The sequence below is a fragment of the Lineus longissimus genome, chromosome 4, assembly GCF_910592395.1.
Source record: "Lineus longissimus chromosome 4, tnLinLong1.2, whole genome shotgun sequence".
NCBI lineage: Eukaryota > Metazoa > Nemertea > Pilidiophora > Heteronemertea > Lineidae > Lineus > Lineus longissimus.
The window spans coordinates 3,032,299-3,058,372 of record NC_088311.1 but is presented as its reverse complement, the minus strand read 5'-3'; the positions used below and the strand labels follow the sequence as shown (position 1 = coordinate 3,058,372).

Genomic DNA, 26,074 nt, shown 5'->3' with positions numbered 1-26,074 from the left:
GGAGAGCTTTTAAGCATCATCTATAAGGCTGAGCTGTCAATGTAAGAGCTAAGGCTTGCGTCGAGTTGATTCCTCTGATCGAAGAACAATCGTCATCCAAATCTGAGATGAGGAGACTTAGACTTCTCTCGTCAGTTCATCTTGAAGCTTCTGTTATGCTCAGTACCACGGTCATACTCTGCTGCCACGATGGGTCAAGATTGGTTTTGCAAAGCTGTTCTCACAAGGGGATCTGAAAAGATAAAAAACAATCATTTTAAACTTTGCTGAAAAGGAATCGAACTAGTCAAGGCATCAAATAAGAAGGGACTCCTTGAAAAGTCACATGTACTCCGGTATTATTTCTTCTAAATCTGCACCAGGAAATTCCAAAGTACAAGGACTTGCTCTGATGGGACTGAAACCCAAGCCAAAATGTAACCAAACATGAATCAGTTGAGAGGTAATTTCCTGTTGTTACCATGATATCCCTGGGAGAGGTCAACACATTAGCATCTTTCAACACACAAACCTCTACAACTGTCTAAACAAATTAGAATAAGTTGGCACTAATTTCCAAATAGGTTGACTTGAATCTATCATCAGTTTTGTACAGGTTTACATGATGTGCGCCAAATGATGGAAATGACCACAATGTTACATAAAAACAAAAAATAAACAGAAAAATAAATACCTAGGTATGAATAGATGTGAAATGGAAGCTGATCTGAATTTGCCCCATTAACCCCTTTGATACCGTGCCTTTTGGAGTTAAGAAAAACTCCTTTGTTCTAAAAGGTAGGCCTTGCGCTGGTCAGCTTTACAATGCCTTTCATTGGCTTTTCATGAAGAGTATGTAAAACTAACTGCTAAACCAAGTACTTAAAGAGTTATGACAAGTGTTTTCTGTAGAGCAGTTTGGACACCGTGATATGCTACCACAGTCCTCTAATGGCAAACATTATAAGGACCTGGCTTCCCCCAGTAACATGTAATACCATGAGCATGGATGCTTGAATACCGCACATCCTATAAAGTTATGCAAGTCTCTGCTGCAGTTCAAAGAAACAGAAAATCCCCAAATGAATTGACAGATAACGGTTTTCAAGCTGTTCTAGTACAACCCTTCAACAACACTGTACAACGATCTACATGCAAGGTACAATGTGGGAACAGCACATTCAGTATTTATAAAGATAATCCACTTAATCCATTGATTATGACAATTATTGCAATACATCCTACAACTCTCCAGGGATGCTGACTAGCCAGATTAGCATCTCCACAGTCCAGCAGTGCAGGTTACCATAGCAGGAAGACCAGCGGGCTCTGTATGCACAATATCGTGCTTTGAACTTGGTGTCTGGAATAGGTTATGGTTGACCTCCCCAGACGCAGGAAGTGGCTGTCTTGAGATCAAAGCAAAAGGGAATGGTACATGTTGGTACAGTGTTGGGACTACTTTTTTTTAACCCTCTACATCATATCACTCATTAAAGTTTGATGATACATTCATCTTCAATTTGAAACATGATTCAGCAGTATTTTGGATGAGCTAACAACTAAAGTTGATCTTGCCTTAACTTTTGATTGGAAAGAAACATATACGTCCCACACCCCCACAATGTATTTCCCAGGCAGCAGGTATAATCTGGTGGTATGTACAGTGATCCGTGCAAAAATGTACAGTAAAGCTCCGCCAAGTTAGCCTGACACAAACACTAGTATAGCCTGTCTTCCAGAGTAGCAGAGAGCTACCTGGTTGCTATGATATTGTAGCATTGGTGACGCTTTGCAACGAGAAGCCCACTTGGAGGATCTGGAACCATCACAAACATTTAGGTGACGTCCATTAGCTGCAGCAGTTAAGTCCACCAATCCATGGATGCTGTAAGAAAGAGATTCAAATTACTTGCTATTTCTAATCATGTTATCTTTTGGATCAACAAGTTTACCTACAGTATTTGGGTCCATTTTCAAATCAATTAGGTCTCTGTGGCAACATGCATGGAATAATGTGCTACCTGAGGATCCCAGATACGAATCAGTTAGGCCCCTGCTGACTGAAAATAAAGAAAATGCAAACACAAATATTGTAATAGTTGTATTCGTACACCTCGTTTAACATCGGTATAACCAGTTGTTTTCAATATGCATGTACTTTGCCTCTCGATATTTTTTGTATTGATTATGAAGAAAAAATTGAATCTCAGGATGTCATTCATTGGCATGTACCAGTGGAGTTTTATAAGTTTTAATTCAAGTAGGAGGCCTACTTGTGTTGAAGTTGAAACCAGGCACCAAATTCAATTTCAAGCCTATCTGACCTGAAGAGGCAGAGGCAGGTGCGAGGTTAAAACATAATGAGGTAAGTGGAGTAGGGCCAGGGGTGCCAGTAGGCGTGCTGCCATGGATGAATGCCTCACTAGTTCACTGGGCTACTGGGTCAAGGAACTACCTTGAGGCTTGGCATGGTGTCAGCTTCTTGTTCTCTCTATTCTTTGATTTATATGATGTTAGGCATGTGTTTGCCTATCCATATCTTATCACTTACAAAATGTACAAGCAATGCACTGATAATGGCTCACACTGTAAACTGTACAACGTACATTTTCAATTAGCCAAACTAAAATATCGTATTGCTTTCTGGGGGGGGGGGGGGGGGGGGGGGGGGTGATATGCTGCTCCAAATCATTCAACCATCCCAACCATTCTGGTACTTCATCGTCATGTAAGACATGTGTTTTTTTGAATATTCTATTTATGGGAGGCCGTTCGGTTGCGGCTACCTAGGCTTATACTTTACCTTTTCACACTAGCATACCGTTGAAGCCAGACAGGTTACTTAGGTTGCTTCTTCTCCCAAGTAGTACCTTCTTTTCGTTTTCACCACAGACAGAAACTTGACCTGAAATAAGTTAAGCTAGCAAGAATATTTCACCTAATAGCCTACCAGCAGTATATCTGTACCTTTTTTTAATATGATAGTAGGCGTAGGCATAAGCCAGTGCCCCGATTGTCCATGTTTTAGTTTACAGTATTGTTCTAGCAATAACATCCTACTTTGACGAACAAAGACAGTAATAGGATTGTGTTTGGTGTTTGACAATGTAATCCACTGGGGTGTCTGAACCTTTGATGTTTCCAAAAAACAACATCCCTGACAATCCCCATAGGTAAGGGAGTTCATTAAGATCATGCAGTTTGTGACACATTTTGAAAGCTGACCAATAAGCCAATTTTCTTAATTGGTTAAGTGGTTAATTGGTATAATTAGCTTTTTAATATAGTCCCACGACACACCACTGGGACTCAATAAAGCACCTCGGGTTGTTGCAGCAATACACTTTTGCCAGCATTTGTCATTTCCCCATTGTCTTTTGTCTTACAATGGTTACCCACATGACACACTTCGCTAATTAACTGGTCCAATTTCCACTTTAATAATCCAATTTAAAGAATTTACAATGTTATTTCCAGACACTGTTGGTAAATAGTCAGCCGAAAATTACATTGACCTTGCTCGATTTGACTACCCTGTAGCTTGGCATGCATATTACTCATCATTAATTGACTAATAATCGATTCCAAGAAAATGTGAAGAGATCACCCCTAGTATTGGCGGTATAGTTTTTTCAAGTTCATGACCCATGTCAGCCTATGTTTTGTCTTAACTTATTAATAAAATTATTAATAAAACCTCTATTTAGTCACTAACAAAGTTGGTTTAAGTGTGGTACTGTCATAAGTTCTGCTTGCAAATGATTGTCAGTCTAGGAAAGTCACATAACTGTAGTTACCTTACCTTACATATGAACTGAGAAGGTTAAATCGTTTATTCAGTAATGCTAACTCAACACAAAAGTTCTGTGATAAATCTATTAAACACAATACAATGAATGACTCAGAATCCTATGCCAGCAAAACTGAGTAGGCAGCTACTTAAAACTTTCGCCAACACCCAAACTGACTGGAAACTGAATCATCCAATGTATCACCTTAACACAGGCATACTGAGACTGTACCTTGAACCCAGTTTACCATCAATTAGCTTTTTTTCTCAACAGAAACGAAATCCAAACAAAGTTCATCCGTCTGCTCCACTAAATGAATAGGTGAGAAGACAAAGCTTTGGATGACTTCCAACCTGAAGCTGCAGTCTTGCATGAACACCCTCAGCCCAGCGCAGCATACACACACATTGTTGCCATTTTTTCTCCTCCTACTTAGACGATAATAATTCATTCTAGCTCATGTTACACAGTAACAATTGAAGCCTGCCAAAAAAGTAGGCTTTTTTCATCCATTCAGACAACTTATGTTACAAGGCTGCGATTTTATGGCTCTGCTTTGCCGTAGGTAAATCAACTGTACCTTTCCACACTTACTCAGTTTCAGTCAGCCATACCATTCACCTTCATTCAGCACTCATTTTGAAATTTATGTGTATGATGAAACTCAATCCTTTTTCTTCAGAAGTTGTTCGGATGGACAAAATCGTGGAAGTGACGACACCCCCCCCCCCCCAATTTTTTAAGGTACCGGTATATGATGTGAGTCAGCGGCTACTTTATCCGAAAACTATTGCAATCACAACTTTATGACCGATCTTTACCTTTCTTTCAAAGTAAATAGTAATCAAACATCACCTCACCGATATGATATGATATGCCAGCACCGAGAAACATTCCCTTGAAAAGGCCGAAGCGATTTCTCCACGTTTTTCATGAAATCATGGGTCACGAGGTGCATTTGGATAGTAGTAAGGTATCATATTCATGATCTGATCATCTCTTGGGTTTGATTCCCAACTGAGCACGAGAAAAGACATAATGTTGGTTGGCAAGGTCTAACTCTGCACTCAGGAATGTTCCTAGGAACCGTACTGGTAATCGGGAATTATTACTACAACCACTATCATATTCCAACTGCATATTCATAACCCTCACCTCACTTCACCGCACTTCGCCTAGGACATCACTGTATCCCTGCTGGAGGATATGAGGGTAAGATATTGGTAACCTGAACATGGTAACAGATAACATTGGCTAGACACCTGATTTTTATTATGAGTGATATGTTGCTCAGATCGTGTGAGTTAATTCATCAATCCATCCAAGCTGAAGCCTGAAGCCATGGTGTTTTTTCCGTTTATCACTAAAGTATCACAATTTCACAATCTATGGGCTAGACTCATCATCAGTCATGGGCTTGGTTAAGGAATGAATCATGTATTGCTAGGCTTAGGAATGTCTGTAAGTACGCGTCAGGAGGCCTTTTCGAGGAGGGATGAAAGAGAAACAAATCAGTATGTAGTCAGAGTGTCACAGCTTTATTAAATTTGACTCTCTAACACTGGCAAATGAAGGTGTAGCACTGGAACATGTGTATTGAAATTGGCACTGAAAACACCACTATTGAACCATATTCCATTAAAACTACTGTAAAGTTTTAAACTGGTTCAGGGTGAAGTATGTGAAAGTGTCCAGATGTTCATTTCAGAGGAGATTAGGGCTCTTCAACCATCATATGAAGGAAAGGAGTTTAAGGAGGATACCCACCTGCGTCCTCTGATTTGAAGGACCTTCATACACATCCCATGACAACAGACTTTGAGGGAGGTAACAGATGAGGTCGGACTTGCACATAAACAAGTGAGGATGGACTTTCAGATAAACAAATGAGGTAAAACTCGCACACATAAACAAATAAGGTCGGACTTACAGATAAACAAATGAGGTCGGACTCACACATATACACATGAAGTTGGACAGACACGTGAACAAATCTGACAGGACAGAAACCACCAAGAATCAGTGCCATAAACATTTTAAGTGTTGATAGTAGACAAGGTTATAGCCAACATCCACCCCCACTGGCTGGAATGCTGCCTTGACTGCTGGTAAAGTTCTGACTGTATTAGCTTCTTCTAACCTTCACCTCCAGACAGTGAACAGGTTGGTATGGTATGCAAACTTCATTGATGTCTGGCTGGGCTAACATTACAGGTTCCCACGGAAAACGCCTTTGGTGAGGAATCAGGAATTCCCAAAGATTTTCAGACCTCAGTTGTTAGAAAATGTGACCAAGCCTGAATGGAAATTAAGTCATTTGGAAATTTTCATTTCAACGATTACATTTCATTCCATTCCGGGTTCATTAGCCCTGTACTAATCTGTCCAGTAGTTCATCCCAAGAGAAGCTGAGATGAGAGAATCAAGACCAAAGGTTTTCAACTTCTTGCCGAGCTCACAGAGTTCAGTGAGGAAAACTCAGGTGCGTATGTGTCAGTTAATCTGTTATCTACCTGAACTATTGTCAGTCATACATCACTCTCATCCTTTATTAGCTGTACCATTAGCCAAATAATTGCCTCTTTTACCTTTCCACAAGCACCTTCACCTTTCCTCACTTATTTAAACTAAGATGTATCATCTTGAAGCACAAGGCTCCAGGATTGCAAACTCCAAGATTGCCTGTTCTCAAGGTCGGAATTGGACTTATCAGGGTAGATGACTGAAATTGTCTGAGGAATCAGGGATGTTTGCTTCTCCGAGGTCCGCATTCATAGTAAATTACCACTGTTCTGCGATTTAGGAGTATAATTTCCAATGAAATAAGAATCATTAAAAGCACTGTACTTCAGCCAATGAGGGGGGGGGGGGGGGGTCTCATGGGGTTGTCTGCAGGGCCGGAGAAGCGAACATGAACCCCTGATTTCCTCAGATGGGTCTGCATGCCCCCTCTATCGTTCACTGTCACGTAATCTCATTCATCTACACGGTGACAGTCCATGCATCTGCAATAGACATCTAGTCAGCCACGGGAGTTACACTGCTTGTCATCTAATTGGCAATGGAAACTGGGACAAAGTTCATCAGGATGAGTCACTATCAGAAAAATGCCTCGACTTTGTTCCCCCTGATGACTGTGCCTTATATATCACGCCTAATGGACTTTTCATGTAGCTCTGATAGCCTGATTACCACGGTAAAACCAAGGCTCCAACCCTACCCCCTATCATACACCAGCAAAGGCTGTGACCAAGCTCAAAGTGCATGATGCCTCTCGATCTGAATGCTACAGTAACCCAGACTATGCTACAGCATGCAGACCCATTCATTTCCATAATTTTCCCATGAAATTCTGACAATCAACGGCGACATGACAGGTTTACTGCTTTCAACTTGTTTTACTGGTCTGGCAATGTGCTCGAGATGGACACAATAACAACACCTAATCAAACAGGAAAAAGTCTCATAACGAATACGCTGCCATGGTTTAATCATCAAGGGAATGTCTGGAAGATTGTGTCCATCATAATTATCAGTCTCGAGAATCCCCGGCAGATAATTTACAAGTCTTATCATCTTGATGATTGTTCTTGTTGTCTGAAAAAGTGAGCGAGCAAAGTGTCCTGGTGCGACCCTTTTGTTATCTTGGTGATTTTGCTATCGCTTGCCTTTTGTTTTTATATGAATCATAAGATAAATGGCATCAAGGGGAACGCTTGCATGTCAGTGGCAGAGGTTGTCTAAATCTCTCCAACACAATCTGCATCTGTCCAGGGCAATTCCATGGGAGGAGAAACGTATTAACATCCCACTTTATCATTTCATTATTTCAGAGGTGGCTGTGGCTTGCCAATGACCAGGAACCTCCATTGGGAAGGCAACACCACAATTATATTACTCCCATTTTTGAAAGAAGTTGACACTTGGAAAGGTAAACCCTTAGCAAAAGGCCTCCCGCAGGACAACACTTTGTCCTATAAGGGAACCTGTCATCATCTAGTTTTATGGCCAATACTTCATGGCAGAAGTGTGATAAGTTTCCTCAAGTAGTGAGAAAAGACCGTTATTTGGGGAGAAATTATCATCAATATTTGAAGGGCAAACACAACATCATAACAGTTGACAGAACAATAGCTTTGTCTGTATGCTCAGAACCACATCAGCATCTTACTTTTATGGCCAATAAACAGCTAGAGGTGGTAGGAGCTTGGCAAGTTGTGATCTGTTACCTCAAGAAGTGACAGGCAAACCATCATTTAGGGAGAAAGATGAAAAGTTAATAGGACTAGCTTTGTCTTAGGAAACTGGAAAGAAAGAACATAATAACATAACAGTAGAACCTCTCTGTTACGGATTGACCTGATTAGAGAGGTCAATTTGAATGGAAACAACTAATTTGGGACCAAAACTGGTGTCCTTAATAGACAGGTGTCCGCTGAGGGAGGTTCGACGGTACAGTATCATTCCAAGCACACGTCACTGATACTTTTTCTAAATGATTGAAATAACTGGGATATGATCTGATTATCGGGAACCTAATGCAGGGCGATACCCATTATATTCACACGGCCTTGGGGACTTTCAAAACCTTGGACAACATTTCAAGCAATTAACTGACATTAGTCTAGTGTTTTCATCAATGCATCACTCCTGACAGCTAATCCCTGGGGTCAATGACGGGCTGACCCAGGCCAGACTAGTATTGATGAGATGCTAATAAGTGAGACAAGACCAGTCTCCTTGAGATATTCCAATGTCATCATCTACATGTAGGTTGCATGCAGAAGTGAATTAAGTGGATCATTCTCCATGCAGCATATTCCCTCTGTCAGTATTATTAGAATCCTATAAACGTAAAATATTCAAGAGGACTTTCTGCATTACGCTTTCTCCATATGCCACAATACAGTGATAAGACTACCTGGGGTCGCAGAATACTTCGTTTTGTCAATCGGAAAAGGAAAACAATAGAAAATCCACCATCTGTAGACATAGCGCTGGCGTTCATCTGAAACCCGGGGAGGACTGAATACGGCCACAGAATTCTCGAGCAGATCACAGTGATACAAATTAATATCAACGTAGAGTCTCAATGGTATTGTCCCAGATGTTGACAACAGCTGCCGCCCACCATAACCAGTGCGATGCGCGAACGTAGATAGCCTACTATGCTAATGGTCACACCTGGGAAGATGTCGTGGTCCTTCAGGCCAATTTATATTCATAGTTCCATTCACGGCCCTTGCCAATTTTGATGCTACCGCTATCAATGATTCCAAATTCACCATTAGCGTGAGCAGGAATGGATTTGCACCCATTGACCCCTGGAATGCACTAGCAAGGAGCACACGAAGGAAACTATCGTCTGCAACATGTCGCAGAGGTTGTCAAGTCCTAAATCCTAAATCAGCATGAAATCTCCCATAATGCTGTGATGTCGGGTGGGGTTAGCCCCCTCGCCGCCCCTCTGAATACAGCCTGACCATCCACAGTGCCCAGGGGAATAACTAGAGGGGGTCCCCCCCAAGTGTCACCAAAAAAGTGTTTTTTCATGCAGATATTGGCTGATTTTCAGACTGACTGACTGACAAGAGAGTTATTTTGCCCACATGAGAAAAAAGGTAGCTGCAGGCCTGTTTGGAATGTTCTGAAAGGTCTCTCTCTCAGGAGGTAGAACTGTTATGGTGCAAATGGGAACTTTCCCATCTTCTCAAACTGACTGTTGAAGGCGTTTTACTTGTCAGCTTCTCTGTGTTGAGGGATTGAGGGACCTTGTTGTCCTATAATTGTAAAAGATCACCCACATTCTCTTTGATCTATCTTGTTTGACTGTTTGTTGTGTCATCAAAGTCAACAGCACAGCACTTGATAACTTTACCAGGAATGCCCAAAATATATGTCATCAAATTCCATATGACCTGCCTCGTTTTGAACAGGTCGAACTCAATTGCGGATTTTGATAACTGGAAATCTCCTCGAAGACCAAAAGTGGCTTTAATCAATGTCCATCTTCTCGATCTTGCCCACGTATATTTCAGTGTCTGCAGTCAGGGTCCTCGGGGATTGGCGTAATTATAAAGCCTTCCGCCCGAAAAGTGCAAATGTCTGGTGATTAGACATGTCATGCATACGAATGAGCTCATCAGGAATTAGAGAAATATGCGTACCAGGATCATTGAGATTAGATAAGTACATTGTCACTGTAACCATCCCATATCATCAGCATCAAGAAATAGGATTGATTAATTAGCTTAGAGGAGTCACAATGATACAGATGTCACTGATACTATGAAAGAGCCTCGGAATAAAAAAAACGACATTGGTTGAAGCAATCTCTCATGAGAGAAGACAGACGACTCTCACGAGGAGTGAGTGACCGCTGATGGTCATTTTCAGCCAGGACAATGAATCTGTTCACGCCAATAGTGTATGATACGCTGATAGTTTTTCATGTAAAAAAGTCATCACTTGTTTAACCAGAATTCATTAAAGTTCTGACACAGCATGAATTCATGAAGAAACAATGTTAAAAGAAGATATTGTTCTTGTTTAAATATAATTCAACTGTTATTTCTGTGCAACATTACCTGAACTCATCATTATCAACGCAGGGAATAATTTACGCTCAACAGGTAGCCAATCATTATTAACAAATTGCTTTTTCTTCTTCTAAGAGAAATAAAATATTGATAAAAGAGAGGCCCATGGGCCAGATGCTCAGCTGACATGGTGATTTTCTAAATATTGTGGAGTTCGATGATGAAATATGATAGCTGACACAGGAAAGAATTGCCATATGCGAGTCAGTTTATTTTTTTTGTGAAACGGGACAACGAATTCAGACCAAATGAAGCAGAACTAACATTAGTAGCAGAACACCAAGGCAGCTGTCATTTTCATCGAAGCTGGATACTTCTTGAATGATTTTACCACCAATTTATCACGTAAACTGCTGATTTAGCCAAAGTGTACACTTAGAATATTCGATCACTTAGAAGATTCGACCTTAAAAAGCTCATATTTAAAGTACTACTGGTACTTGAGCCACCAAGACAGTTTACACACCATAAAAATCTTATCAATTATTTATTCTGTATTTGATTTAACGTAAGGACCGGCTAACAAAAGCCTTCACCAATATCAGTATCAGATTGATAAAGAACAGCCAAAGACAACCATTGACCCATTAGCCTTGACGTCAAACAAGCTTTCCCAGTTATCACCAAGTTATGCAGTTCTCGCCACCGTTGATTTTTATGGCCACAGAAGTATTTAACCTGTGGTCCATCTATATGTACTTTGTATCAAGCTGGGCCACTCCAATGACCTCTCCCAATATTCTTATCTTTGAAGCAAGGAGAAAGCCAGGGGAGGTTTCTATCAAAAATTCTTCGAATTACCTTGACAATTGCAACTATCTGATGACAAGATGAACTGTTACCACCTCCAGAGGCTCCTTATCCAAGGGCTAGAGCTCTTACCCGATGATAGGCCCATCCATTACCTAGTTAGTCTCCTTTTTAAGAGGCCGACAAAAGGATGCGACCCATTCAGTCCAATAGTAAAGGCCTCCCCAAGACACGCTGGTTTTTTGCAATTAGAAAGCTACAATGTGGGTGAAAATCTGATCACCGCAGCGCAGCGGTTGAAGGTCGGTGGAAACTCGGTGACATTCAAGAGATAGGCATTTGTGATTATGTATTTATATGTCATGAAAAACCAGCCACCACCCAAGATAGATATTGTAGCTGATTTTCTGGAATTTGTAAAATTCCTTTTAAGTGATACTGATACAGCAATGTGAAGACCAAGTTCATGTTTATTGGAAGACATATCATTACATTTAAACAATACAAGTGACATTTATTGCCAGGCACAAAAAATGTATCGTACATCTCTCTAGGTCGAATTGTTTTTTTCCTGATTTCAAAAACTTCTCGTATTTTTTCTGATTAATTAAGCAATACAGTGTGTCTCAAAATAATATTGCAAGACAATATAGAAAGCTGCACGGGATCATTTTGCTCCAACAAATCCAAAATACCCACCTTATCTGGTTGGATCGACTCGGACCTTGTGTGTCAGATGCATTGGAATGTCAGTGAATGACCGTAGTTGAAATCACAAATTTCCTTAATGTTGATTTTACAGATGTTGTGACAGACGTAGCTTCTATCAGATCATGCAAGTACTAGGTCTACTGCATCTATTTCATGTTCATGCCGTTGTAGGAGACATTGTCGATATCTTGCAAAAGCTGTCAAACCAGGCTGCACCATATGGGCTAGGATTAAGATTGTATCTACCATGATGGATGCTGATGTGTCAATGATGCTGATCTTATCTACTTGGGCTATAAACTGGTCATCACCGCCCCATCATCAGTAAATCAAGAAAGGATTTTCAGAATATAACATCCCTCGTAAAGAGGAGGAAAATAAGTTTAGGTGCTTTCTAGCCATAAATCATATAAAGAGCCAAACACCACGAGAAAACATTGGGATAAACCATGGAGATATTTTAAAAAGAATTATAATATTTCATGGACGATTCATTTAAAACCCCATTACTCAAGTTAATAGTGACCCTGACCTCGGATATCATAAACATTTTCTATGAACCAATGGGTCATTGGAACATTTAAACCAGATGCACAATGGGACAATTTTCACCTGGGACACGAGTGACAGCAGTTATAACTGGGTTAGTATGACAAATACACCTCACTGGGTCATGAGGACGCTCTGGTCATGGTAGTGTAATCTGATACCAAACTGGTGGCCTCTGAGTGAATGAGGAGCAGCGTAATTAGGCCAGGTATCTATCTCTAAGTGGGTCATCAGGGCATTCTCAGTCAGGGCCATGGTAGAGTACAACTGGAGGGATGGTCTCAGAGGTAAGGCCAGTACAGAGCTAGATTATCTCTAACTTGGACACATCCAACAGGGCCAAGGTACTATAATGCCAAAAGGACTGGTCTCAGACAAAGATGAAGAGCTGTATTTGTAGGCCAGGTACAACACCACAAATCTGACTTTTCCAAGGGGAAATTCACATTCACTGGACATAAGCTGGCAGAAGGACATTGCATGCAGCAGTAATGTCACCTAACTTCCTCTTGTAGGGCAGAAGGACATCTGTACCTAGCACTAGTCTAATATCACTACACTTTGACTTTGTTACAGATAAAAGGACGCCTGTACCTCAAGTCAAATATCAAACCACTAAGCCAAGCCCAGAAAGTTTGAATTCTGCTGCTGAGAAGTTTGAAATCTAATTGGACAGCTGCTGCATCTTGATTATAAGTGCTAATCTAGCTGAAGTGGAAACGGTTGCGCATTCGTTCTTCAACCATGACGTCGAGAAACATCGTTTCATTTCCGGGTTTATGTAAAACACGAAAGATAATGAAAGGAAATTCCTTCAGCCTCATCATGAAAACCTCATTCATCATGATCTAACTCCGATGGTCATTATCCCAACAAGTGTCATCACGGTGTCTAACCATCCTTAAACATGCCGGTGGTCCACATAAGAATACGCCGCTCCAATTTCAATTCAGGACCGTGTCGCTTTTGAAAATGTCTGCTCGATACCAAAGAAGCTGGCCCTCATCTCTGGTTCCATAACAACAGAGGAACAATGTCACGTCCACCTGACCTTTCAGGATTCTCGTGAATCTTAGCTTCTTTCACTTGTGACAGTTGAGATTTAAAAGATGGTCAGATTTGAAATTTGAATGGGATGGCCAGATTATGTCCTTGTGGCATCTGAGGGTCCTGATGGACAGGAGAGAGAGTCAAGGTTCTACCTAGAGGGGGTATATTTAGGCAATTAGACTCCTAATTGGAAAATCTTGAGAAAGATTAACCAAGTTTTAAACTTTTAATGGTAATTTGCAAATTCTTCTGGGCACTGAATCAGAAGGGATGGATCTGACTTGAAGTGACTTTCTGCATCTTTTTTGGTCACTTAAAGATGGTATCTTGACGCAGGAATGGGAAGAGGTGATAGTTTGAATGGTTGGTTCTGCCCAAGGGGGTTCATGTTGAAAAGCGGACTCCAAATGAGGTGAATCATAAGAAGGGTTGAGGTCACTTTTGAAGTTTTAGTAGTAATCTTTATGCTCTTTTGATTTGAAGAGGATAACTAGGACCAGAATCATTCCGATATTGGCGATAAAGTTCTTCAAATCCAAACAGATGGAGTTTAATGTGAACAAGTGTCAAATAATCTCAATTTACAAATCAGAGTCACATCCTGGACAATCCTTAGACTTTGCTGCAAATTTCTAACCGCCAGTTCAGGATTAGCCAAAACTCAAATGACGATTAGTCAAAACTAATGACTTCACATCGCCAGATCCCTCCCGGCCCAGAAAACCAGATGGAGGACTTGGTGAGGAGCTGCACCCGAAATCAGGGCCTAATTGTGCCAGAATCACTCAAGCAGTGATTCCTCTCACAATACCAATACAAGAATAAACCTCTTTGATAGCAATCACCCCAGCTACCTTACAATTTACATTTGAACTAAATGCATCTTTTCTCCTTACCAGGATCCAATCGAGTTTTATTCAAAGGTCTTCGCCCTTGAACACCTGAAATTAAATTCAAATTGATGAAATTCAATATGAGAAGCTTTTCATGGATTGTGGTCGTTTCTGATTGAAATGGGACAAGAGACTGGGAGGTGAATCTAAGGGTACGGAGACCAGTCAACCGTGACGACCAAAATATTTTTACCATAGCTTTCCATTATCGATGATAACATCTCCCGAGAAACTATTTCTGATCGGCAACGTTAATGTCATTCCAAGAATTATGAGGACCGATCACAGACAAAATATGGAAGGAGTTGGTTCGATTCTGTTGCATCTTCATACAACTTTGGCTGAAATGTTTTGGTACAAGGAGCTGTCTTATAGGGGTGAAAAGACAGCATCCTTTGAGTGCCATGGAAAATACTATTTGACAACAAAGTGCCGGTAGTAAAGAATTGTTTGGTTATCACTTCACCCACAGTTACCAAAGTAGAGCTTTTGCTGGCGATGACTTCAAATTCGATCGGGAGGATTTTACAGCTAATGGATGCAGATGATACTTTCAAGGAACATACCATGACCCCTATAGATGAATAGACAGTCATTAGCCCTCCATTAAATAACCGATTCTCCTCCAACCAAATGACCAAGGCACCCCAAGCATCCTAGCAGCCACCTTGGGAACAGCCTCAACCACGGGCAATTTGTTCATCAGCTGATTATGGTGTTTTCACAAACCCCTTAGAGCCAATTTGTGGTGAAGTAGGGGGAATAAGTGATTCATTAGCAACAGGGGTCAGACACGGTGGGTCAGAGCAACACAAGGGCCAAAACAACCCCTAAGGAGTAGTGTTATCCACCGGCGGTCTACGAGGATAACAGCCATGCAACTGGCAGATTGTCATGGTCTTATTTGTGGATTAAAAGAGCATTGTAGTTTGTAACTGTCACAGTTGAGAGGTAAAATAAGCCCATTAGTGCCTTGATGATAATCATGATCTTGAGAGCTGGTTTTTGGATTGTTGCTCCCCACTCTTAATAACAGTCTCATCAATCCAGAAAGACGATCATGTTTTTGAAGAGTCAGAATGTTTGCGTTGACGAACTTAGTAAAAGGGGTCACAATTTACCGCCAAAGCTATCATCATCCTAGATAAATGAGACAAAATACATCAGTATAAACTCAAAATAAGAATATTATTTGCCAAGGTGTACGATTTCTGGTGTCAGTGGCAAATTCAATATGCTGACAATGTCTGAGATTTTGTACGATATTTTACATCTAACTTCAAAAGATGCTCCATTGACAGACAATCGTAATTGGGACAGGCTCACGGCCTCAAGATGGAATATTTTCAGAATTTTGGGCAGCACTTCAATCATCGCATCCATTATGGCACTTTGCCAAATTGGCCCGGGAAGGTGAGTGCGGTCCAAACTCATCACCTAGAATCAAAGCTTCATCCTCACCATGAAAAACGAGTAAAGGGACAACTTTGGTCGTGGAGTCTAGGTGGCCAGGAGGTTAATACCACAGTGGGCCCCCACATAATGCAAGGCTTTGATAACGAGTTTCATTGGTGTTGCCAAACAACTTTGGACATGACTTGCAAATTTCAGGTGAGCCTCTTCAACGGGCTGCACCATTTATTGCAGTTCAATGTTTCAGTGATTCTGTTTGGAGAAATGACAGGTTTCAGTGATTCTGTTTGGAGAAATGACAGTCCTACTGATCTCATTTCCCTTTAACCTGAGATTCCCATAAAAAAATCACTTTTATTCATAGAAGAGTTTACAACCACAACAAGTGACCCAGAACGAAATTCCAAACATCACACTTTCATCAAAAGACATTTTTATCACAAATCGATTTAAAAACCATCCCATTGAGAGAGAACCTTAGATTCCAAGGAATGACCCCAAAAAAGTAGTTCCCATTCAAATTATCAGACATAACATAAAAAGCAACTCATGATCTTTGAAAAAAGTTATATCGTTTTAGACTGCCGGCCAGGTGGGATGGTAAAACGCGTTGCTTATTGAATGGACTGTATGATTTCAACATCTGATGACTGATATGTGACAAAATCTACTCAAAGTCACAGCCACATCAACGCGATAACTGTCAACTTTACAAGAACCTAACATAATAAGACGGAATACGAAGCTAAATTTAACGCATCATCCATGATATCTCTGTTGCAGTTTCGGTTCACGAGCAAAGTTGAATGCAACAGGCTCCCATCGCAAACATTAATTTAGAATCCCGTTTTCTCACAGACAACGGAGATTGCATTTTCGGACAATCCAAGTTGATGAACTTGTCGAAACAGTTCATGTGGTCAATAGATTTTTCGTCCGATTAAACATGGGGGCATCTTCGGGAAGGTTGGCGTTTATTTCCAGGGATGTGGTTATTTGAGAGGTGTAGCTTCGCAGTGGGGGCATGGGAAATAAACTGTTGTCAAACAGGCCGTGGGAGGAAGGGGTTGGCTTGATTCTGCAGCAAGTGCAGAGTCAAAGGCGGGACAGTAGTTATACAACACAGTTGCCTGAATTTGAGATGTAAAGGCATGAAAATAGCATACTGCGATGGCTATTAAGGTTCAGGGGTTGCTTAAACTCGATGTTACCTTTGCAACTAACCGAGGAAGAACCTCACCGGCAACCACTGCTGCAGAGGCAGTTAGTTTCGCTTATCATCCTATAACAGTTTTTTTTCAGCTGTAACCAGAACATTGCCTGTGCTCAAAAATCCTGATCATTACATACATTCAAGGTTCAGCCCCAACTAGTTGATGACACCCGACTTGGTTTTCAGTCACCGGCGAGAATATCTTCAAAAGTACACCTCCTAACCACTCGGCAAACAAAAAGTACAGTTTCTTTCACCAGGAAGAATAACTTTGGTAGCGTCGGTGGCCAAGCGTCTCAAGATTAAGGCCAAGGTAAAAGGGAGTGACATCCTGACTAAGGCGACATCACACCACGCCACGCCATCTTCTCCTGGGGGCAGGATATCACCATTCCCTACCCAAACAACTCATATCAGTACATCATACAATATTATCTCAACCCTATTTGCCGACGTGTTATCATATTGACTTAGGTCGCTTGACTTGGGTTTGGAACAGTCAACACGAAATAATTCAAATTCGGTGAAATACTACAGGTCATTCCTCTGAGATACAATACGATGCTAACATGAATTCCTAAGATTCTGGCCTCCCCTTCATTCAAACAATGGAAGGAAGTATACCCGTGACATTGATGATATTGTCCACCGATGTTGAATTAATTTGCCTGCTTTAAACACGTGCAGGCAACAATCGTCAAATATGATAACGGCGCAACGATTGATGTTATCAAACAGACCTACTCTGATTGAAATGAGAGAAGTCCTCAAGCAGAATTCCCAAGGATGAACACATTTTGGTTGCAAGAACCACAGCCTTCGAGTTCTCCAGCTAACTTCGTAACTGATGCAAATCCTTGGTGTTCATCAAATTCAAGAGAGTCCAAATTTGGAGGAAAGATGTTCAAAACATTATTCTGTCCAAAGCTTAGTTCTATTGCTCCAGATCTGGCCTATTACCTCATAGCAGCATAAGCTCATTGTAACCATCGGCAAGATGCTGAACTTCCATTGCCGTGAAGATGACCAGTCCTGATGTCTATGGAAATGACCTGGGCACCACACTGCAGACAGAGCAGCCAAGGATTCATTCTTCAAACTGAAAATATTACTTCCACTTGGAGACATCTGTATCAAAGTTGAGACAGGACCCTGGGACATCAAGATGTGAGAAAAAGACACACTAATGCTATGAATCTGTTAATGCAAATGTTACAGCATCTTGCCAAGGGGTGTTCAAATACAACAACATCATCTAACTGTACCTTACCCGTTGGCTGCAAGGGTTACCAGACTATGACAGCGGTTACCAAGCATGATTCCAGCGAACAGGTTCCACGGTACGCCGCTTTCTGATGGGAAAGTTGTCTCCTACCATGGAATCAAATTCAAGTCTCACTTATAGGGAGACGTAACCCTGATATGCTTCATCTTCGAAATGGAAGTTCTAACTCCAACAAACTACTGCCAGTTAGAAGTTTTCATGAGAAAAGGCTCCGGTGAGAGGGTGATGAAGATACACTGGCCCCTTGTACCATGAAATCAACTCGGACTCACTACCACCCCCATTATGTGAAGGTATTCACCCAGTTCACCATAGGTTACCCACAGCTCCTCTGCCTGGGGTCAAATCTATCTACAACGCTGTATTTTGACGGGGTTCATCCGTCCTTGCCCTCTATAAGTCTGCATCTCCTTGCGATACAAAAGCCCAGCCTCAGGTATTCAATGTTAAACGAAACCCATTTTGTTGTGAAATTTTCTGACCCAGATTTGAACCTCAGCGTCACTTCCATAGTGATACGGATCTCAAAAGATTTATCAGCATCGGAAGAAAATTTGGTTAGCAGCGTTGGCGTATCGTGATTCTGGGAGGTCATTCATTGCCCCGGGTTACAAATATCATTTGTTATAGCTCGGTCCTTTACAGAGGAATGTCCCCAAACCGCTAGTGTTAACCCCTTCTCCTAATCAAAACAACTACAAGCATTGAATCAACCTGCGTCTCAACAGTTTGAGGCCATAGCTAATCAAAAACTGAATTTTTGTTGAATTTTCCCAGCATGAACCACCTCCCTACCAAGCACACGAAAAATGCCGCAAGAAATTATTTGATTTATTTCTTCCGACCACCCTTGGGGATGTCTTCAAGAAAGGTACACAACATCCTATGTTTACTAGGAATTAATACAGTTAGATGAGCAAAAGTTAAACGTTTTTAGTTTTCTGATCTTCCTTAAATATTTCGATGATACCAAGAAGGAAGAATTGACACAAGATATCAATTACTGATGTAAACAATCAATTACTCTCAAACAAGTGTCAACCAAGGACAAGCAATTCTTCCACCATATTGACTGTATTAATTAGATAAACACAAGTGCACCAAAATATTATGATTCCATCCAGTCATTATTTGGCCTTTGAGCAGGTGACACATTTTGAAATTTCGATCGTAAAATCGCTATGATTTAGGGTTCATGACCGGTGAACTCCTTAAAATAAATACTTTGATTTATTTGGTGAGGACATAGACACTTGATATCAAACAACTCGTTTATATTAATCGATGATTCCCACTTGGCCTTAGCTATCTGGAGACAGTCATCTGTTTTCTGGGGCATGTCTTACATTAGAAGACATATACCGCCTCATGAGCCAAGGATATGAATATTCCGTCTTGTCCATAATGAAGGTGGTAAATAGAAGAGAGATCTTCCTATTGTGTTGTTAGCCTCCTTTGAAATAAACCGTGAACGAGACCTCCTACACCCTTTTTACCTTCAATTTCGCAAAAATATGGATCTTTTTTCAGCTTCACCCACACCTCTCGGTCAGACGGTACATCAGCATAGAGCAACAACTGAAAGAAAATCACCAAAAAACACCATTTGCATGATAAATATAACGTCATGTAATGTCAGGGATACTTTCCGAGAATTCTAATCGGAAGTGATGCCGATTTTTTTTCATCAAAGAGGACGCTTGTCGTGTAACACCCAACCCTAAATATTGTATTTCAGTTTAATGAATGCTACTTTGCGTTTAAATATACAAAAAACCTGCATCATATTAGACGATTTATAGTAATGTACTTGAAAGCATGGACAAGTAGCATTGTTCGGGGCTATTCAGAATCGCCAAACTCACTTACGCAGCCGAAGCTGCGAAGCGTACCCATCGAACAATGCCCGATGAATGGAACGGAAGTCCTGAAGATTTATTGAGAAGAGGTACGCATTTCGGCCCGAGCTGCGGGAGTTTTTGTGTCAAACCATGAGGGATGACAATCAGATGAAGAGCTTACTTGAGTTTAAGAGATAAGCTGAGTGGAGTGGGGGTAAAGTGCATCTCACATTCAATAAAGCTTGATTTGCTGTTCAGTATGCACAGACACTGTTCACAGATAAAAGGTTCAATTTGAGTGAATCAAAATACATGTAAATGTGTTTCAAGCTAATACTTTGAAACTATATTTGCATTTACTTGTATTGCTGTCAACAAGGTGGAGACGTCAGGAAACCGATGGTGCTTTCTCTCAGTCATAACGGTATAATCGTTGGACTAATCAATACATACACTCGAACGCCACTTCTTCACTGCTGCAACTACCTGTTGAAATCACCATACTCCAAAACTGATAACCATCACTCATCTTGACCCATCAAAGGTCAACATTCACCAACTGATCTGCTCAAAGAGCGCATTATTTGCGTGAATTCTAACCCTTGAAGTGCAAGGTGCCATCACTTGCCTTCAAGACTATAAGGCCCATTAAAAGATGGGCCTCACTTGCCTTAAAGACTATAAGGCCCATTAAAAGATGGGCCATATGTCCGAGGCAATGACAGATGCCGTAACACTGACGACTTTAAACCCATATAGTCTCTCTCAATCATAGAGCATTCAATGATGCTGTTATCAACCAGTGTAGCATGCAACTGTCCGAGATGCCACCCCATTCCCTCTTTCTTTACCCCTATAAACCTCCCAAGCGGAACATTTGCAAAGCGTGAATGAGATATTACTGCTTTAGTTTGGATTCTATTCAGGAAATTTCCTTAACACAAATGAATGAGTATCATATTTTAGTAGATGAGATAAAAATGTGGAGTGGTGCGCACATTCATGAATTTCTAAGCCTTTGCCCCACGCCTTATTTGGCCTATTTGTTTCATTCTGAAATTTGACAGACCCATAATCCAGGCAGAACCCAGAATTATGGTAACTAGTCGCACAAGCCGCCTGAATGACAGTGGTACAGGTGTCATTGGCGCCACTGGTAATTACACCTGTTGCCTCTCCATTTTTATGACGTAGGCTACAATTATGCTGGTCTGGGTGCATATACGGCGGAAACATGAAATTCCGGCTCAGTCAAGTTTTGAATATGTATACTGAATTAAATGATGTAGGCACATTATCAGGTGTGTTTAAGGCGGCGAACTTGATACCAAGGTCCTATTTGAGTACACTAAACCCATCCAGTTATGTATACATTGTAGCTGGGATGTTACTTCATAGCCTGAAAGAGGTGTGCCCTCTCCCACTCCCCCACGACCCCTATAAACCGAAAAATTAGGAACTGCTAAAAGGGGAAAGTAAAACCACATGCGCTCACTTAAATTAACCCTCAATTGACAGCAAGTTACTCCGTAAACCCTGAAGGTGTGCCCTGTTCCTACCCTTGACCGAAAAACTGCTACTATTAGGCTGAAGCGTCCCCACTTCCAAAAAGATTGGGGAAAGTGACATGGCCCGGGGCTGCTTTATCACTCAATTCATCATTACAATTTTCCACCAAAGGATAACTATGGAAGAGAAATTATATTCGTCTGCAAAAAGATATCACTCCCATTGTCATGAAAACCAAATCATGCTGGTAACCTGCGGTCCAAAAGTCATTTTTCATTTGTGATATGTCAAAGTCTGAATGGTCCACCACATGGAGAGATACTAGGGATGACAAGAACAGAATCTCATTAGGTGGATGAGGGAAGCTGTCAATTAACACACTGGTATGATCGTTAAACTGCCAATTTAGCAATTAAATTATCATTGGTAGCCTCATCAAACAGCCCGCATCTTGCCTACTGTTGGCTATTGGCTTAATTTTCACTTCCTGGCAGTCAGAATGTAGCGCCTGTGATTAACGGAAGTAATTGTATAACAGTAATTAACTAATAGTCAAGTTCCCCTACTGGTTTGTTCCTCATGAATCCAGTGAGTAGTATATCGGCATGAAACATCACCGGTAATACATTCCCAGTACAGTGTTCTAATTCTGTAATTAGGCTCGATTATCCAATTAAATACCAGTGACATGATGTATCGATGTTAAATGCGATTTCAAATGGCACCCTGAGGGTCTCAAGTTTGGCTTGTTGCTGGGAAAATAGGGGTGATCCTATCCCAGACATAACATAAGGGAGGGTGTGATATGCAGAGTAATTGTGATAATGTGTTCACGAACATATTCTCATACAAACGTATTCTTGATTTTCCATCACACTTTGAGAACACCTCTTTCATCATTTGTAAAATTGTAATCAGAATGTGGGTCTATACCTACCTGACCCACTCCCTGTCAATGTATTTGAAGAACATTCAGAGTCAAACCCCAACACAATCAAAGCTTGAGATGTTTCACCCCACGGGTGGGGGCGGTTGCTGGGGTCATAACATAGGGTTTCAATAGAGGTGAAAAAAGCATGACATTGGTCGGCAAGTGGACAATCATTTGATCAAAGGAATTTGACAGGTGACAAGTAGCCTATAGCATGATTTTTTTCACTTTTAAGGCTGTCCCCAACAAACTTTTCTGTAACATCCAGTTTATCTAAATACAGCTCGAGAGGAGAAAAAGGGCATTCCTGAGAGTCCATCAGTGCGATCAAACTTGAAGTACCTGACGTGTTGCCGGTATTGTTTTGAACTGTTTGTGGTTATCTTATACCATCGTGTATTTCTTACGGGTCAAGATAAGGATCGTCACGACTTCAAAGACATTTGAGCCTGTCACCTAACATAGTGCAACTAAATAAACTGCTTGACGTCTCTATGATCTACACCACGAAAAGGGTCATGCTATGTTTGGGTTTTACACTTCATGAGATACAAGCTTTACTTTCATATCCAGAGAGGACAACTCTCTTTGAGATACAGGTACTTGGCTGGAATGTCATAATCATTTCTAATCTACGATTGCTATAAGGCAACTTTACGATTGAATAAATAAGAGTAGATCTTACACTTTTTTATACAAGCCCCAGTCCTAAGGGGTTAACCCAATGCCAATATAAGTTAGGACCCAGACAGTTTTCAGACATAACCACAATGGCCCATTGATGACTCTTCAGGGTGTCCAACTGACCTTGACAAAATGGCCTAATCACCAAGGACAACCAAAGGTATCCAACAGTTATTCACCCCACCCTCACATTTGGTCACCTTAACCTATAACGCAACTTTGTGCACGAGAACTGAAGAGAGCAAAAAGACTATTGTGACGAACAAGAGTTGTCTTAGTCAAGTGTGGTGACGCCTTCTGAAGTTAACAAAACATCACCACCCATGACTTGATAGTGACAAGAGTAAATGCTGATATCCCAATGAATGAGGCGTACAGTTTGAAAAAGCTATCATGGAGATATGTCCGGCTCTTTCACGATCTTCCTCAAAGGGAAAAAGTACCCCTCCCCCAGACAATATCTTGTGCACCAAGTCACCAACTTCACACAAATCCAAGGTCCTCCACCGCAAGGCGAACAAGGCTTACTAATACTAGGTCATCCACACTGGGGTGTCACAATCAAGCGGCTTGTGTACTCGGCCAGACACACCACCATCCCTCTTCCACAGTAACTTTAAGTTAGTGGAAACGCTAACAAAAGAATGGGGTCATGACGTCAGAGTAAGATACAGAAGGGGGCTCCGCCAGTGTCTGAGGCTGAGTGGTTATTGTTGCCTAAGTAAATACATTTGAGAAGGCGAGACAACCGATTGTAAATTATCAAAAATATTATCGCATATTTAATTTTTATGACGTGGGTGTAATTCACAAAGACTTTCGTCAGGAGCTGGAGCGATGACAGTCCCATACACTGATCTGGGGACATGCTGCGCCATCTTTAACAATGTGAAAAGCATGGAACTTAAAGGCCTCTTCAAGAGCAGCAGAGGCAGAAGGCTTTCTTTAGCCAGGAAATGGCTAATGTCTTTGTTGATGAGCGCCCACACATCAGAATCACATTGTTATGCTTATGATCGAATAATAGATTCTACCCTCAGCTGATTGAGGACAGGGATGGACTACTTACAAATTCCAGGGCAAAGCATCCTTACATAGGCCCACAACATGAATATTTAGGTCGATAAGCGGAACTCTCTTTGAGATATGCGGTAGGCCAAAGCAGGTATGCCTATTGTGGCTTTTTTTAACAAGAGCACTTTTTACTGACCTCGGTAAAAGTAGCTTTTACTCAAGTTCCTTATGTCATCACCCACCTACGATATTGCCTAACCCACTTTTCGTTTTTTCTTGTTTTTTTCAAAAGTATCTAAAATGAGTTCGGCAATTATTTGTAGGAGGGTGACGATATAGACAATAGAAATTATCGTATGGTGCATATAGCACTATGTGTAGAACATTGGCCAAAACATTATTATTCGTTTGGGCTAACAGCCAGCGAAAACTTACCCAGAGAATTTATCATCAACATGAGCCATATGAAACTAAGTTTCATCTCACGATGATACCAATGTTGTCGATGACATCACAACTTCCGGCAGTGCAACGCGAGACAAAGACAATTCATCACAGTGTTTGGCCTAATTATCATACGATAGAGTATAATAGGATGAATAACTTTAATACTAGCATCATATGGTTGCACTGTAAATAAGTTGTTTTCGAATGTGGGGGCGTTTGATAGTAGGTTGTGTCAAAAAAGGCTATGGTAAGATAGTCTGTCAAAAAGGGGCTATATCATAGAGGATCACAAGAAAAGTGTTCAATGCACTGGCATTCCGCTGCTTACAACACTACATGTAATTCGTGCAGACAGGACACCAATAAAACTTGGTGGTACCGTGGCAGTGATTGATCAAATCTGATAAAATTCAGTAAATGCCGGTTTTATCATTTGCAAATATCAGGGGACAAAATGGACATTTGATCACCGCTCCTGTTGTGTCCACGGTCACCAAATAAATAACATCACAAAGCACCTTTATTGACCCTCAGGGTGACCCTTGCCAAGGCAGAGACAGTGTCATATGAAATGACGATTATCTTTTGAATTAGAGGTTTCCAAGAGCAGAAATAGACATTACAAGAAGTTTAAGATTGATGGCTTCTTGACCACCAACGTTTTCCTGACCACCAAGGTTTTTGCAATTTTGTTATTTCGAATTATATCAAGACTTATTTTACATCAGGGGGTATAAGACCATGAGGTTCAGGATGGATGGATGGTGAAGTTAACCACTTTATGATGTCTAGCAGAGGTACTCACAATCAGGGACCAGACTGGTTGGCAGAAGGACTGGTGGCCTGGTGGTTATAGGGTGTCCAATTCATCCCAAGGGTCTTGAGTTCGAACCCCGGTGCAATTGCCTCTTTGTTCTTCACAGCTGACCTCAGCTGTGGGCTAAAATGATGGCTTAAACTGATGCATTTTCAGTAAACTCTGATAACAGTCAGATTGCATTTTGACTCAAATCACCACTGTATTCACCTGACCTAGAATTCACCCCTCAATTTCACACATATCATTTGAAACCTATATCAAAGTATCAAATCAATTGTTTCCAGACATTTAGACCCTGTCTGACCCTTATCGTCCATGAAATAGCCATTCTAACTATTTAAGAGAAGCAGGTCATATTGCTGATCCATTCTATTGTTCCACTTATTGTACCTTTGTTAACAGTCATGGACGTTGACACAAATTTTGATAGCGAATTCGACTTTTCTTTTGGATTTCAAGGTGTGTGTCTGGCAGATCAGGTCAAAGTGTCACGGTCCACTAACCTGATTCTTCAGCTACTGGGATCTCAACCAAATCATTGGGTCAATGGGTGGCTTCTATCAATTGATCCAATTTGTGAATGCTGACTTGG

General features: G+C 41.0%; 1 long non-coding RNA gene across 2 annotated transcripts; it reads right to left on the bottom strand.

The window, feature by feature from the left end:
* Positions 1–205: 205 nt before the first annotated feature.
* On the bottom strand, positions 206–26,074 carry LOC135487264 (uncharacterized). 2 transcript variants are annotated; one of them, XR_010446795.1, is made up of 4 exons: positions 25,986–26,074; positions 2,786–2,887; positions 1,939–2,042; positions 206–232 (listed from the first exon to the last, which is right to left on the bottom strand). It is a non-coding gene; the product is annotated as an uncharacterized LOC135487264 (long non-coding RNA). The 2 variants fall into 2 exon arrangements; XR_010446796.1 differs by lacking the exon at positions 25,986–26,074 and adding an exon at positions 23,730–23,808.